General features: G+C 55.2%; 1 protein-coding gene across 2 annotated transcripts in view; it reads right to left on the reverse strand.

The window, feature by feature from the left end:
* CMKLR1 (chemerin chemokine-like receptor 1) overlaps nucleotides 1-14,971 on the reverse strand; it is a 47,361-nt gene that overhangs the window by 21,727 nt on the left and 10,663 nt on the right. The window contains exon 1 of one of the 2 annotated variants that reach the window (XM_043557803.1): nucleotides 604-748. The exons of the other annotated variant lie outside the window; for it this stretch is intronic. The gene's annotated coding sequence lies outside the window, so the exon portion shown is untranslated. Of the gene's footprint in view, nucleotides 1-603; nucleotides 749-14,971 lie in introns of those variants that run through there. 2 annotated transcript variants of the gene reach the window in all.

A 14,971-nucleotide genomic window follows, 5' to 3' on the forward strand; every position in this document is an offset into this window, starting at 1 on the left:
CAATCCACAAGGTTGGTGAGAATGTCCCTCTGTCCCATCACGGTGCGTCCAAGCCCCCGAGGGACTGATGGCCCTTCCACTGCAGGGCTGTGATGAGCCTTCCAGCCTCAGACTTGCCTCGTGTCTCACTAGCAAGCTTCTCCAGGGTGACTCAGAAGCCCTCACCTGTCTCTGGGTCTCTGGGTTCTGCCCTCGGCAGAGAGGGACAGAAAGTGAGAGGCTGGGGTGACGACATTAACCCCCACTTCTCAGGTGCCAACCTCTACTTAGAACAAGCCATCAACAAGGCAGGCTTTCCATTCCCATTTTGCAGAAGTGGAAACTGAGGCTCAAAGAAGCAAGACCACTAGCCCCAGAGCCCCACAGCTAGGAAGGGGCAGACATGGGATTCGAGCTTGGGCTGCTCTGACACAGGAGCCGCATCTTCAGTCTCGGTGACTGTCCCTGGCGTCCTGTGACTTGCCTGCTGGAGGTCCCTCTGGGCACAGAGCACTGTGTTCTTCTGCCCGCTGACCCCAACTGTGCCCGGGGCTGGCAGGGTCACAGCGTCCCACATATCCACCGCCCCACCTCCGAGAGCCCTCAGTGACCTGACTCACCCACCTCAGACGGCACAGTTGCCACTCGCTGGGCTCCTGGGCAGGCAGGTGGACCCCGGAGAGATCCGGGAGCCCTGAGCCGCACAGCTGCACCCTGCCAGGCTGCCAGCCCGGGGCACGGGGGCCTTGGGGGCCCCTTGGAACCTCCTGGCCCCAGCCCAGGCGGCTGACAAAAGGGCTGGCCACTGCTGTTAGCAACCAGGATGGTGGAGTAGGAGACCCCACCCTGTTCCCAGGCGCGGGGGGAGGAAGAACGGGCTGCCCTCCCCCTCAACCCTGTCACTGCGCGGTCACCTTTCCCAAGGCAGAGCTCCAGCCTTGCCCTACGGAAGGGTCCCGCTGGGAAAACTACCCCTCCACCCTCAACGGAAAAAACAGCTGGTTGAAGCCCAGAGGAAATTCCAGAATCTTAAAAGCCGTTGCTGGAGAGGCTTCAGGCTCGAGGGGGCTGCCGCCCTCACGTTACAGGAAAAAGAAAGTAACTCAGCGCGCCGAGAGCTTAAGCCTCACCCGGCAGACGCGGAGCCAGATCCCAGGGCCAGGGAGCAACGTCCTCATCCGCAAGGTGGGTCGGTGTAAAGACCCACCTCGGGATCCCCAATGCAGGGAGACCAGTCATCCAGCTTGGGGGTATCCCGTGAGGCGGGGCTTCCAGAACGTTCCAGGCAAAGCAGGATGGGCTGGTCGGCCTCTGTAGGTGAAGATCCTGACTCCGACAGACGTGCCCCTGGGCTGTTATGTTTACAGACAGCTATTTCTGGAGGGCGACAATATTGAGGTTGCATTCCGGCTCGGCCACCGGAAGCTGTGGCCTTCATTCGATGAATGTGACAAAGCTCGGTGGTGTGCCAGGCGCCCGGCTAGGTGTGGGGATGCCACAGACAGCGAAGCGTGCGAAGACTCGTGTCTGGTGGCGCTTACCTCGTGGGCGGGTGGCGGGGGCGGGGGGTGGGGGGGAGACAGGCAGAAGACAGCATCACACGGGCACCATCAAGGGGTGCCCTTCGCCAGCCAGATCGCCTGGCCTTGAAACAGGGGGAGCCCACGCCCGGACCCTCCAGTCAACGCTCCGGAAAAAAGAACCAGAAATAAACTCTCCCTGGGTTCTGCCATGTTCCAGAACAGGTCACTCCTCTTTCTCCTCCCCACCTCCACCAGCGGAACTTCGAGAAAGACCCACGGGGCCGTTAGAAAGCTCTTCCTTTCTGGACTCAACTGGACTCCGAGCGACCTGACACGGTCACCTGGAGCCCGGTTCAGCCCCCCGGAGTCACACAGGGTCAGCCGGCCACCTCCTGCCCCGGACGAGGGCCGCCGACTTCCTCACTCTCACGTTGGTCAGCCCTTCCTCTGCATCGTTCTTAACCTCGCGCCTTCCAGCCCCCCCCCCCCCCACCCGCTGGGACCCTTGTGTCTCCAAGCAGAAGGAGGAGGGCTACAGGATGCTTTGGCTTGCGGGTTTGTCTGTTTGTTTGCTCACACTTTGGCGTGGTCCAGAAGGGATGGGGTGGGGTGGGGGGTGGGGGGGGGGAGAAAAGTCTCCCAAGAGGCTCACGTGTACAGGGGAACATAAATTAAAAATGAGAGCGAAAGGAGGAAGGGAACGTGGGTGGAGACAGAAAGCGGAGCCAGGGCTGAGGAGAAAAATGCAGACGATAAGGAATGTCCTAAATACGGAGCTTGGGTCGGCCACCCAGGGGACGCCCAGACTCCTAATCTCGGAAAGGGAAGCCGGCTCCGGCCGTCGCGTGCCCCCGGCGAAAAACAAACCCAGCCGGCGGGGAACGGTGAGCCCTCCTGGGGCCGGGGAGCAAGAAGGACTCTCTCCAGCGGTCTGGGCAGAAAGGACGAGGTGTGATGGGGCGATCGGTGTCCTCGTGGACCCGCAGCCTCGAGGTCTGCGTGTTTTTGGAGGGGCGTCCGTCAAAGGCTCGCTGCCTCGAGACAGGCACCCTCCCTAAAGCCGGCGGCCCCCGCGCCAGGGTGCTGTTTGGCAAGAGCCACTTTGCCCCGCCGTGCCCGGGAAGGAGTGGCTAGACGTTCAGGCCGACGTATTGCTGGCTTAATCGGAAGACGTTTCTAGGATGTTTGGGAGTCTGGACTGCGCGGCCTTCAAGGCCTTCTCGCTGATCGTGTTTCCCTGACGTCCCGACGTTGTTAGCTAGGGCAAGGGGGGACGCCATGCTCTGCGGCAAATGCTAGAACCCAGTCGTGCGGTCTCCCAGCTGGAGGCCAGCCCAGGGTGTGGTTACGCCGGCTCCCCGATGCTCGCTCGCCTGTTACCACGTTCAGGATGCTGATAAAGACACTCACGACCCCTGCATGGTGACCCTACACCTCGGCCTGTGCCTCGGATCTCAACACGCCCCTTTCAGTTTGGACAATAAATCATACGGTTTTCCTATTGACAAATCACCCCCTCCTCCGCCCCAGAGGGAGGGAAGCCAGAAGCTCCTGAGTGCTGGCCTTGCCCGCCCACGTATGCTGGGCCCCGTGCTGAGCACTCGTCTGGGTCATTACATTCCCATGATCCCCATTTGGCAGACGAAGAAACTGAGGTCCAGAGAGGCTATGGCTACTCTTTGAAAAGGTCCATGCCAGGGGCGCCTGGGTGGCTCGGTCGGTTAAGCAACTGACCACGGCTCAGGTTCGTGGGTTCGAGCCCCACGTCGGGCTCTGTGCTGATGGCTCGGAGCCTGGAGCCTGCTTCGGGGTCTGTGTCTCCCTCCCTCTCTCTGCCCCTCCCCTGTTCATGCTCTCTCTCTCTCTCTCTCTCTCTTTCTCAAAAATAAACATTAAAAAAAAAAGAAAGAAAAAAAAAGGAAGTACTAAGAATTTCAAGACCACTAACGGCAGAGCGTTAAGTCAAGCTCAGGCCCTACTGAGCCCCATGTGGCTGACCCACCCCTCCACTCTCGGGGAGATTTGGGAGAAGAGTCTTCTCCACTGCAGGCCCAGCAGGGCAGGGGTTTGGTGGGGTGGGGGTGGGGGTAGTCTCAGTGGGGAGGAGGGAGCAGGGGATCGCAGCAGACACCCAAGGAGCTGCACGGAGGGAAGGGCGGCCAAGCAAACCCCAAGGGAAGAGGACATAGAGGGAAAAGGACATGGAGGAACAGAGAGGAGGGGAGGAGGGGAGGAGGGGGAGACAGAGAATGACCGAGAAGGTAACAGAAGCCTCTAAACTGTGAGGGCGGGGGAAGAAGGACTAAGGCAGAGCAAATACAGAGATTCAGAGTCAGACACACAGAAGGGGAAAAGGTTGAAAGCAACCTTTCTGCCTGACTCCTGAGAAAGTCCATGAAGGCCTGACGGGCCCACCCCAGAGTGGGCCAAGGAGGGGACCCCACGAATGGCCATCCTTCCGGGGGGTGGTCCACAGCAGCCTGGGAAGTAGAGGGCACGTGGGTGTTTTCTGGCATATTTGGGTACATGTTTAGGAGCGTTAATAAGGCAGCCTTGGGGTATTTCCAAACTCTCCAAAGACCAGAGAGCTACAGGGCAAGGTGTGAGCCTTGGCTCTGGGATGGAAATGTGAGGGGCCTCGGCTTTGGGATGGAAGGCTGGAGCCACATAGCAACACGCTGATCAAAATATGCAGTGACAGCTCATCAATGTCTGGTTAATTTTAACAGGTTGGGATGAGCACTGGGTGTTGTATGGAAACCAATTTAACAATTATATATGTATAATTTATTGTCAAATATACATATTGACATATATATGATAATATATATGACTATATATATAATTTATTGTCATATATATATATGTATGTGTGTGTGTGTATATATATATATATATATATATATATATATATATATATAAATCTCAACAGGAAGCCGTGTCTGGGGAGGTCCTGGCAGAGAAACCACCGGCTAAAAGCCCTATAAGATTGTTTTCTTGACCGAGCATATGGCTGTTCAGTTATATTCTCTAGAAGGTCTCTCTGCTCATTGGCTATGAGGGTCAAGGAGAGCCCACAAGGACACATTTTTTTCCTACAAACATTTCACCAAGTTTGTTCTCTTGGAAAGAGACAAACAAGTCAACTGGCTTGACCACCCGTGTCCACAGGGGGCCAAGGGCACCAGGAACACATCCCAGCATCCAGAATGAAATGGACGCTGCAGGGAAGGGCGGGCCCTGCATCAGACACAATTAGGACCCTCTCAGGCTAGGTTCAAAGTAGGCCAGAAGGAACCCTTTCCTTGTGACACTGAGGAAGCTGGAGTCAGGCAAAGCTCGGTTTAAAACCCTAAGTGTGTTCATGTGATGGTCAAGGGGATCATGATGGTAAAAGTCACAAGGATTACAGTTTAAATAATACTTTATAATAACCACTAGCCTAATGGGCAACTGTGCGTGATTGTCACTCGGCTTTTGTAACTTAAATTTTTGACTGTGCAACACAACTCCATCCAATTGGTGATATTCAAAACCATCTAAAATTATTTAAAAGTTAGAATGCGAATCCAGGGCACCTGGCTGGCTCAGTCAGTGGAGCATGTGACTCCTGATCTCCGGGTCATGAGTTTGAGCCCCCTGTTGGGTACAGAGATTACTTAAAAAGAAAATCTTGGGGAAAAAAAAAGAAGGCAAATCCTCATTCCTACCCTGTCACCATCCACCCAGTCCCCCCTGGACCTATCAACGGCTTTTATTTGTTTCTCCTATCCCCTTCCAGTTCCTTTAAGCAAATATGCATGTGTATTCTAATTTCTCTCCCATTTTGCACGAAAGGCAGTATATTCCACACACTTTTTTTGCAAGTTGTCTATCCTAGCGATACACCTTGGAGATCATTTCACATCAGTATAGTGTCTATCCTTTTTGATGGCTGCATAGTACTCCATTGTTGGTCTTGCCATCATTTACCGAACCAGTCTCCTGGATTTGAGCACTTGACTTGTTTCCAGTCTCTTTACTACTACGATTCATTATTGTATATGTGTTACAGAGTATTGCAATCAATCGTGTGTGTATCATTTGCTACTTATTCCCAAAACTGTCTGGGGCTCTCAAGCCCTTCCTCAGTGTCACAAGGAGAGCAAACAACTTTTCAGCCGTCCCTTTGCACTGGCTATGCTGTGTTTTAGTTCATCACGAAAATGCTTCAGAGCTACTTGGACTGTTAGTCCCCAGAGAGCCCAAGCCATGTCTGTGGTATGAGAACTCTTGGTTTTTCTCCTAACTGTCCAGCTGTTCCAACTTCTGGTCCTCCATTTCCATGTTTATCAGAGGGAGGGAGAAACCATCCGCAGGGCCGCTGTGGGGATCAGGGATCAGGAATATATTTTGCAGATGTATGAAACTATCTGCAGCGTGAGGGAGACAGATTTGTGCCCGAGGCCCCCCTGCCAACCCCAAAGGATAGATCTGGTTTCCCAGAAAAGAAGCCAGTCAAGCTGGAGGAGGCAGGCTCCTCAGAGAACAGGGTAGTGATGGGCCAGCTGGCACGTTTCTGCTGCTATCCCCAATCTCAGAGGCTGGAGCCTGAGCTTGTGAAGAGTCATGTTCTAGAACTGGCTGGGCAGCCATGAGCGGCCCCAAGCCACCATCAACTTAAAGTTGTTTTCTGCTTCTGTTCCGTTTTAAAATAAAACTGGGATCGCATTCCTGGCGGGTGGAGAGACCTCTCCCCTCTGTGGACTGGCCCTAGCCTTCCTGCCCCCTCAGGAAAGAATCCAAAGTAATTTTCCACCCATTGCTCGTGAAGAACAAATCCTGGCAGGCAACATGGCACCCGCCCCACTCCCAGGCGGGAGTCCTCGTCTCCCCCTACGGGGCTCTCATTTCTTCCTAACTCGCCTCCCAGAGGAAGGGCCCCAGGTGGCTCACAGAGGGGCCTTTGTCTCCCCCTTCCTTGCCTTCTCACCCTTCTGACAAGAACCCTGGCAATGTCTCCACTGGTGCAGGTTTCCAAGAGTCCCCGCAGTGTGGAACCACCAGCTGGCCGTGGGAACCGTCACCGTCAGCCCTCAGGACCCTTCCCCTCGCTCACTTTGTTCCAGCCTCCCAACAGCCCTGATTACCACCCCCGTCTCCCAGTTGCGGCAACAGAAGCCCAGAGGGGTCAAGCGACCTGCCCAAGGCCACACAGCTACCGAATGGAGGAGTGAGGACTTGAACCCAAACCCGTGGTCAGCACCTCAGCGTGACGGGAGCAGGCTCTGGAGCCAGAACATCTGAGCTCAGACGCCGGCTCCGCTACCTACTACCTAGGTCGCTTAAATATCGCGTGCCTCAGTTTCCCTCTGCGAAATGGAGCAGTAAGAGTACATACCAGATACAGTCGGTACTAGAGTTAGATGAGAGGGGTACGTTATTGAAGTCGATTACGATTCTTAGGCCATTTTGAATTATATTGCCCCAGACACGAATGTGGGACAGTCATGAGGGAGTAGGATCACGCAACAAACAAAAAACTCCTCTCGGAGCTTCTTTCACACTAGGGTAGAAACATCTGACGACAGATCACACATTTCTCATTCATACATTCAATAAGCCTTACTGAGCACACACGATCCGCCAGGTACCAGCCAAGAGCTGGGAATACAAAGATGTAGTTCCCACTCCGGAGAAACCCCAAGCCAGGGGGCGGGAGGCGGGGGGGGGGCGGGGGGTGCAGATAATGAGTAAACTCACAACACAGCAAGCCCCGTGTGCCGGGAGAACACACGGGCACGGTACCCACGCCAGCTACCAAGTCAGGGAAGGCTGCCGGGGAGAAGTGAAACTTGAAGAACAAGTGAGAGTTAGCCCGGGCACAGCAGACGCCAAGGCTCAGAGGCATGAGACCTTGGCACGTTCGGGCCAGGTGGCTGGAGTAGAATGTCACGGATTAAGTTCGGATTTAAAGCTTTGACGGTGTAAACGCAGGCACTGTGTGCAGCAGGGGCAGAGCTTTAGCAAGAGCGTGTGTCACCCTAAAATCCCAGAAGGAGCCCCTTTTAGGGAACAAACCCTGTGCCTCTCTCTCTCTGAGCCCTGGGACTTAACATCACACCTAGTCTGCAGTGCTTTCTCCTGAGTTCCACCAAGAACCCCAACCCTCTCCAAGGATCTGAGACTCAGAACGAAATGTTCCGGGCCTCAAGGGTCTACAACTCCTTCAGCTTCCCAGTTTAGGAGAAACCAGAGTGCCAGGCTACTTCCCGGGACCCTCGCTACTTGCCTGCTTAACCAGGGCAAAGCCCTCTCCTTCCTACTTTATCCTCCCCCTGCTTTTCCTTCCTTGGCCAGGATCACAGACGCTTAACCCACTGTGGCTTTCCTCCAGCCTGCTCCCATCCTCCAAGCTGGAATGAGCTCATTCCTCAGGCCACGCCCCTACCCACGCTAGCTCCACCTACTTTCCCCTGCCCCAACCCAGGACACCCTCCCTGCTCAAAGCATTCACTCATTCATCTGTTCTTTATTATTATTATTTACTTGAGAGAGAGAGAGCATGTGTGAGTGGGAAAAGGGAGGGGGGGGAGAGAGAGAGAGAGAGAGGGAAGGAGAGAGAGAGAGAGAGAGAGAGAGGAAGAGAGAGAATCTTTAATTTTTTTTTTTCAACATTTATTTATTTTTTGGGGGACAGAGAGAGACAGAGCATGAACGGGGGAGGGGCAGAGAGAGAGGGAGACACAGAATCAGAAACAGGCTCCAGGCTCCGAGCCATCAGCCCAGAGCCTGACGCAGGGCTCGAACTCACGGACCACGAGATCGTGACCTGGCTGAAGTCGGACGCTTAACCGACTGCGCCACCCAGGCGCCCCAGGGAAGAGAGAGAATCTTAAGCAGGCTCCACACTCAGCACTGGACACAACATGGGGCTCGATCCCATGACCCTGGGATCATGACCTGAGCCGAAATCAAGGCGACACTCAACCCACTGAGCCGCTCAGGTGCCCCTCGTTCACCCATTCTATAACAGGACTAGAAGCTGGGCCCTGGAGGCTTTAGCACAGTCATAGCCAAAGAAACACAGTCCGACAGCCAAAAGCACCTAAAAATGACTCAAATTTTTTACTGGCGTCTCTCAAAGAAAAACAAAGAGTACTGTGGTGGGTGTTGGGTGTCCAGCTCAGATCCCCTTTACTAGCTGAGGGCACCCATCCCACCACTGCAGAGAATACTAGGTGCCCACGGCTCACAGCTGGCCCCTTCTCCTGGGAATTGCCCTCGGCTCAGCAGGGGCTGCCTCCCTCCAACTGACGGGGGTGCAACTCAGGCTCCACCCCATGGGATCAGGCTAAGAAAAGTCTCCACCTGAGACCACATCCTTGCTGGGTTCCCGCCCTGCTCTGTCCTTGAACGTAAATTTAAGAGTGTGCCAAGCAGTTTACTGATCAAGATAAATAATACTTTAGTTCCATATTTTCACATAGCGAAATTAGGGATGCCTGGGTGGCTCAGTTGTCTAAGCATCTGACTCTCGATTTCTGCTCAGGTCACGATCTCCTGGTTTGTGGGACTGATCCCCGCGTCGGGCTCTGTGCTGACACCGCAGAGCCTGCTTTGGACTCTCTGTCCCCCTCCCCTCTCTCTGTCCCTCTCCTGCTCAAATGCACGTGCGTTCTCTCTTTGTCTCTCTCTCAAAATAGATAAACTTAAAAAAAAATTAAACTAAAGCATAAGATACAAGATGAGCAAAATATCAAAATTTTAAATGAAGATGGAATCCAGCTCTACACTTGCGTGACCCTACCTCGCTCGCCTCGCCCTAATCCCAACCCTGTCCGACAGCACATCCTCAAAACCTCACATTCACCCAAATCCTTGCCTCAGGCTCTGCTCTGGGGAAACCCGACCAAAGACAGATATCCAACTCAGAACCCAGCTCGCTCACTCTCTCTCTCTCTCCCCACTGCCCTGACTCTGAGTCATGTGCTGAACACTCACATGGAAACCATTTCACCCCGTTGCCCAAAATGGGCAACTACTCCGTGCCAGGTACATTCCTGGCTCTGCGGTCCGGCTCTGGCTCTAGCTGCCGGAACCCTCACCTCCATGCCCAGGGCCCAGGCTCTCGGTTCTTTCCAATCATGTGACCTCAGCCACTCCTACGCCTACCTGGCTTGTCCCTGAGCTCAAAGGAGCCCAAGAGACCGCGTTAGTTCAGTGAACTCCAAACTTTGGGGTTTCGTGAGCCAGTTACATCTCCCGAACAGTTGTGAGACTGCCTTAGAGAACCCACCTTTCCGTGTTCGCCAAGTGAGGGTACCGCAAAATTAAAATTGTCCTTTACCACCCCCGCCGTTTCGGAAAAGAGACGGTATTTAATGCCAACAAAAATCGGTGGGACAAAGACTGATCTTCCTCAGCTGAAAACATCTCACTTTCTGAAAAAACTCATTCTCTTGTCTGCATTCTCTCTCTCTCTCTCTCTCTGTTTGGTAAAAACTTCACCACATACGGGTTCCAGTGAGCTGGGGTTGTCAATCCCCCTGTTCGACGTCAGGGGAAACTGAGACCCGAAGAGCAGCTCTGTCTTTCCCGCTCAAACCCCGGTCCTCGAATGTTCCCCTGAGGGCGACAGGGATGAATGAGGTGCCAGGCGAGTGGGAGACATGGCTTCCGGTCACACCTGCTCCCAACCTTCTGAGAACCTACACCAATCTCTTTCCCTCTCTGAGCCACAGGCGCGTGGATCCTCCAGGCGACCATGGACTTGGAAGGCGCCCTCTGGTCCTGCAGAGAAGAGGCAGGGCAGAGGCCCCACCTGAGCTCCTGAGCCAGGGCGGCCAGACACACAGGATTGGACACCGGCCTTCTTCCTCTGACATCATGTTTGGGCCTCAGTTGCCTCTTCTGGAAACGAGTTCTCAGATCCTTGGCAGCCCACGGTTGGCTCACAGACAGCGGCGCAGGCGCTGAGGGTTGGACGCTCGGCAGAAGCCAAACCACCTGGGGCAAGAGGCTGGCCAAGTGCCTCAGACGAGAGGCACACAGACTGTTTCCTTCCAGAGAGACCCAGCCCAGACCAGAGGTCCGTGACTCCAGCCGGGGAACCCTAAAATTTGTGTCTTTGTGCAGAACCTTCCCTGTCCCCAGTAGAAGGGTTCTTGAGGCCCCAGGCGCCATCCGGGCCCTTGGTGGTTCTTCTCTCTGGAAGGCGACCGTCATCAGAGGCGACGCCGTGGAAGGAAGTGGGTCTCAGTTGTCCGGGAAACTGCCCCAGCTGTCTAGCCACAAATACAACAGGGGAGACAGGAACAGGGCTCACCCAAGTGGCATCTTTGCAAGCGTTGTGGCGAAAGCTGTCTGGGTTCAAACTCTGGCTCTGCTGCTTACCAGCTGTGTGACCTTGAGCATGTCACTTAACTTCTCTGTGCCTATATTCTCACACAATATAGAGATGGGAGGGGCGGGGGGGGAGGGGAAGACTCAACTGTCCGTGAGCATCCCCCTCAAACCTGACGATCCATGCGTTTTCTACCCCAAATGTCGCTGAATGAGCCACAGAGACAGGAAACCAGAACACAGATGAAGGTCCTTTCCCTGGAGCTGACCCAAGGTTTTCTGAGGGCCACAAGTTTTGTCTTTAAAGGCAGGGGCATATTATGGTGCTGAATGCAAAATTCCCATGCTTTTTCTTTTTTAAATAAAGCGGATGCCCTCAAAATAATCTTGTGTTTTAAAAATAAGCACCTACCCTCAAAATAACTCTAGTGAGGGTTCGGTTTGCCCTAAGGGAAGGAGGGGGGCTTCAGGCGATGCTCCAGATCCCGGTCCCCAGAGTATGAGGGTGTGGGGTGTGGGCCTCTGCTGGTCATCCCCTCACGAACATACACTGAGTGCCCGCGCTGTGCAGGGTGCAGGGGGGCTGGGTGCCCGGGGTACGTTTGCTGGACAACTGAGGCTCACTTCTTTTCATGGCATCTCCTCTCAGCCAGCTCCCGGGGAGCGGAAGCCACGGAGAAGCCAGCCGGCCCCTGGAGCTTCGAGGACCCTCCCTTTCCTCAAGGTCAGTTCTTGCTTCTGCCCAGAGATGTTCCACTCAACTTCTGGAAGTATTTAGAACACTGGCTGCAGAAGAATGGAGAGAGGAGGAGGGAGGAGGAGGGGGGAGGAGGGAGGGCGAGGAGGGGTGAAGTGGTCACAGGGCAGGGAGGTACACGGAGAAGACAGGGGCCAGCCAGCCTTTGACCCAGCTTCTCACAGTGGCCTTGCTCTGCGCCCTACATCTGGGGGTGGAGCCCAGAACCCCACGAATGCTGGCGCCCCCTCGGGAACTTGAGCATACAGAGATGCCCCCAGGTTCTCCATAAGACATCAAGGGGAGAAACCAGCTGGCCACCCACCCCCCCGGGGGAACCAGACGATGCCCGGGGAGGCCTTTCGGATGGTTCCAGAAACTTACCACTGACCTGAAGCCAGGAGTTCGTTGTTGTTGTTTTTTTTTTAAGTTTATTTATTTATTTTGGAGAGAGAGAATGAGCCAGAGAAGGGCAGAGAGAAGAAGAGAGAGAGAAAATCCGAAGCAGGCTCAAGACCGTCCGTGCGGAGCCCAACCCGGGGCTCGAACTCCCGAACCCGTGAGGTCACGACCTGGGCCGAAACCAAGAACTTGATGCTCAACCGGCTGAGCCGCCCGGGTGTCCCATGGAGCTCTTCCGACCTCACCCCTACACCCTCTCCACCACCCTCGCCGCGCACCCCGAGTTTTCAAGAACATGACCGTAAACAAGGTGAAACTACGCCCCCAAGACCCCTCCCCCCACCACGGCGAGAAAGCAGAAAAGGGCAGAGCGTCGTACGAATCCAGTCGCTAGGGACACGGATCGGACTGCCAGGGGCAAACGCTTGGCAATTACTGCTCCCTGGGCCCCAGGGCCACACGCACTCCGTGCGCGGACCCCCAAGTTCCGGCTTCTTGCCCTCAAACAGCTGATGGTGGCAAATACCAAACAAACAAACAAACAAACAAGATATAAAACGAAATAAAACGTGTCCTCCCCTACATTTATCTCCTTCCACCCCCAAAAGCCCGTGAGGCAATGCCATTCTGGCCCCCCCCTCGTACAGATAAGGAAACCAAGGCCACGGAGCCAGGAAGTCAAGGAATGGGAAACCACGCAGCTGGATTGCAGAAGCGGCAACATTCATGCCATCCTGCCTCTCCAAACACACCCTGACCAGACGTGCCTCTCCCCACAGCGGCCCAGTGGCACAGCCCCGGGCCTCTCGCAGCGCCCCCTCCAGTGCCCACGCGAGGAAGGAAGAAGGGCCCCTGAGTGAGAAGACAGCGTTACCAGTTCGGCAAAGGGTGACAGGGACACCTGTCCTCGTGCAGGGCCCAGGACATGGCCGTGGTAAGCACCTCTGTCCTCTGTGGGAAAGTGGCAGGCCGGTGGGCGGGCAGTGTAGACACGGGGTGTGCCAAGATTGCAACACTCGTCCCCAAGGCCTCCGGGGCCTGCCCTGTTTCTCCGAGCTCTGCTGGAGTGCAGCCTCGTCACATTAAAAAAAAAAAAAAAAAAAAAAAAAAAAAAAGTCAACCCAATTCGGGCCACTCCGTCTACAAGAAACAAGAGGAGCAGAGAGGCGCTGGTTGAGGTGTGAGGGAATTGGAAATACAAATTTCTAAGGAGTTGACTCAGTAACTTCCTGCCCTCGGGTCTTTATAGCAGGACCGGGCCACGGCTCGCTCGCCTCTGGGGAAACCCCTGGCCCCAAGTCTCCCCTGACCTTGTGTCCACGGTGCCCGAACGTCCGCCGGCACAGACATTCTCTGCTGACTCTGGCCATCGTGTTCGCAAGCCCCCACTCCCGTAAGCTGTCAGCAGCTACCAACACCTCAGTGTGAACGAGTTGATTGCTTTGGTTTTCAGCGGGACGTCTGGGTGAGAACAGGCTTCTGACCGAATGGGGCATTTGATTTAAAAAAAGAAACAAAAACGATACAGGAGATAGCCCTGATTGGAATAGGGAGGGTCTGTGGCAGAGGTAAAGCAGAAAGGTCTAGAAATCACAAAAGAGGAGGATGTGTAGACTCTGGACAAAGGGGCCAGGAAAATAGGAATAGCCCTTGTGGTTTACGGTCAAGTGTACAGGCAGGTACGGGAGGAGGTATCAGGAGCCTGTCTCCCTTTGTCAGCAGCTGTGTGACCTTAGGCAGTCGACCAACCTCTCTGAGCCTCATCCTGGACAGGAAAGTATGGCTGTAAACAGGCTAGGGGGCTGGAGCAGAAGGGGTAATTCAAGAATTTAGTCTCATTTCAAAAAGCATTTACCAGGGACCTCCAGGCACCCATCTTGTTTTAAAAGCCCAGAAGTCTGAGGCACGCCCCCTTGACAGGGACCCACGCAGTGCAGGGCCCAGGGCCAGGCCCTTTACATGGATTATCTCATTTAATCTTCACCCTGCAACGCAGGGCTGATCCTGTTATCACTTTCATTGACAAACGGGGAACCCGAGGCGGAGAGAGAGCAGCCAACCGGGACGCTGTGCAAGAGAGCACCCCGCTGGTCGCCAGGGGATTCAGGATTTGAACCCAGGTCCGTCTCACCCCAGACTCCAAATCATTTCCCTGTGTGCCCCATCACAGGGCCCCCCCCAAAGGGCAAAGGGTGCATTTCAAAGGCAGAGAGGGAGGCCGGCTAGAAAAGACCTGGTAAATTACAGAAGGAAGGAGCCGGCGAGCACACACCCTCTCTCTGGGCCTCAGTCTCCTTGGCTGTAAAATGGGACCCTTTGCCCTAGCTCCACACCAGAGAAACGACGAACCTGTGGCCCCGGAAGACAACCTTAAAGCAGGACAGGGCAGAAGCCCAGCAGGGACTCAGCAAACGGAAGCTCCCTGTCCTCTGTGGGCAGTGGAAACAACACACAAAGCTCTTAGGAGGAGGAACTGTGGGTGATGTTGGCTTCCTGCGAAATGCGAGACGCCAGAGCAGGGAGAGGGCCGAGAATGCGGAGGGAACAGAACGCCAGGAATCGGTGACGGGGAGGTGAGCGGCATCGCCCAGCCAGGCTCCAGGGAGCCGCCCTGCCCTGCCCTGGGGCCTGCTCCTGAGTCCCGATTCCCTTCACGTCTGAGGTTTTTCGTGGCGGGGGAGGGAGAGGCCAGGAAAAGAAAGGCCCATTGAGGCCAAACAGGCCCCGCGCCCCCCAGGAGAAGAGAGGCTGGTGATTCAAGGTCCCCACCCCGTCCTGCCATGTTTTGGGGCCAAGGCAGGAAATGGAGGGGAAGGCTTGGGGTGCAGCGTGACCCTGGGAACGGCACACTTGGCCTTTCTTGGCCCCTCCTGGCTCAGGACCTCCGCCCCCCACAGTTCCGCACCGCTGGAGCCAGGCCCCCTCACGCAGAGGCCACGTTGGTTTTCAGCCCCACCTCCGAGCCACACAGGATCTCACGGAAGCCACATAACACCCCTGTGGGCCT

This window comes from Prionailurus bengalensis, chromosome D3, assembly GCF_016509475.1.
Source record: "Prionailurus bengalensis isolate Pbe53 chromosome D3, Fcat_Pben_1.1_paternal_pri, whole genome shotgun sequence".
Taxonomy (NCBI): domain Eukaryota; kingdom Metazoa; phylum Chordata; class Mammalia; order Carnivora; family Felidae; genus Prionailurus; species Prionailurus bengalensis.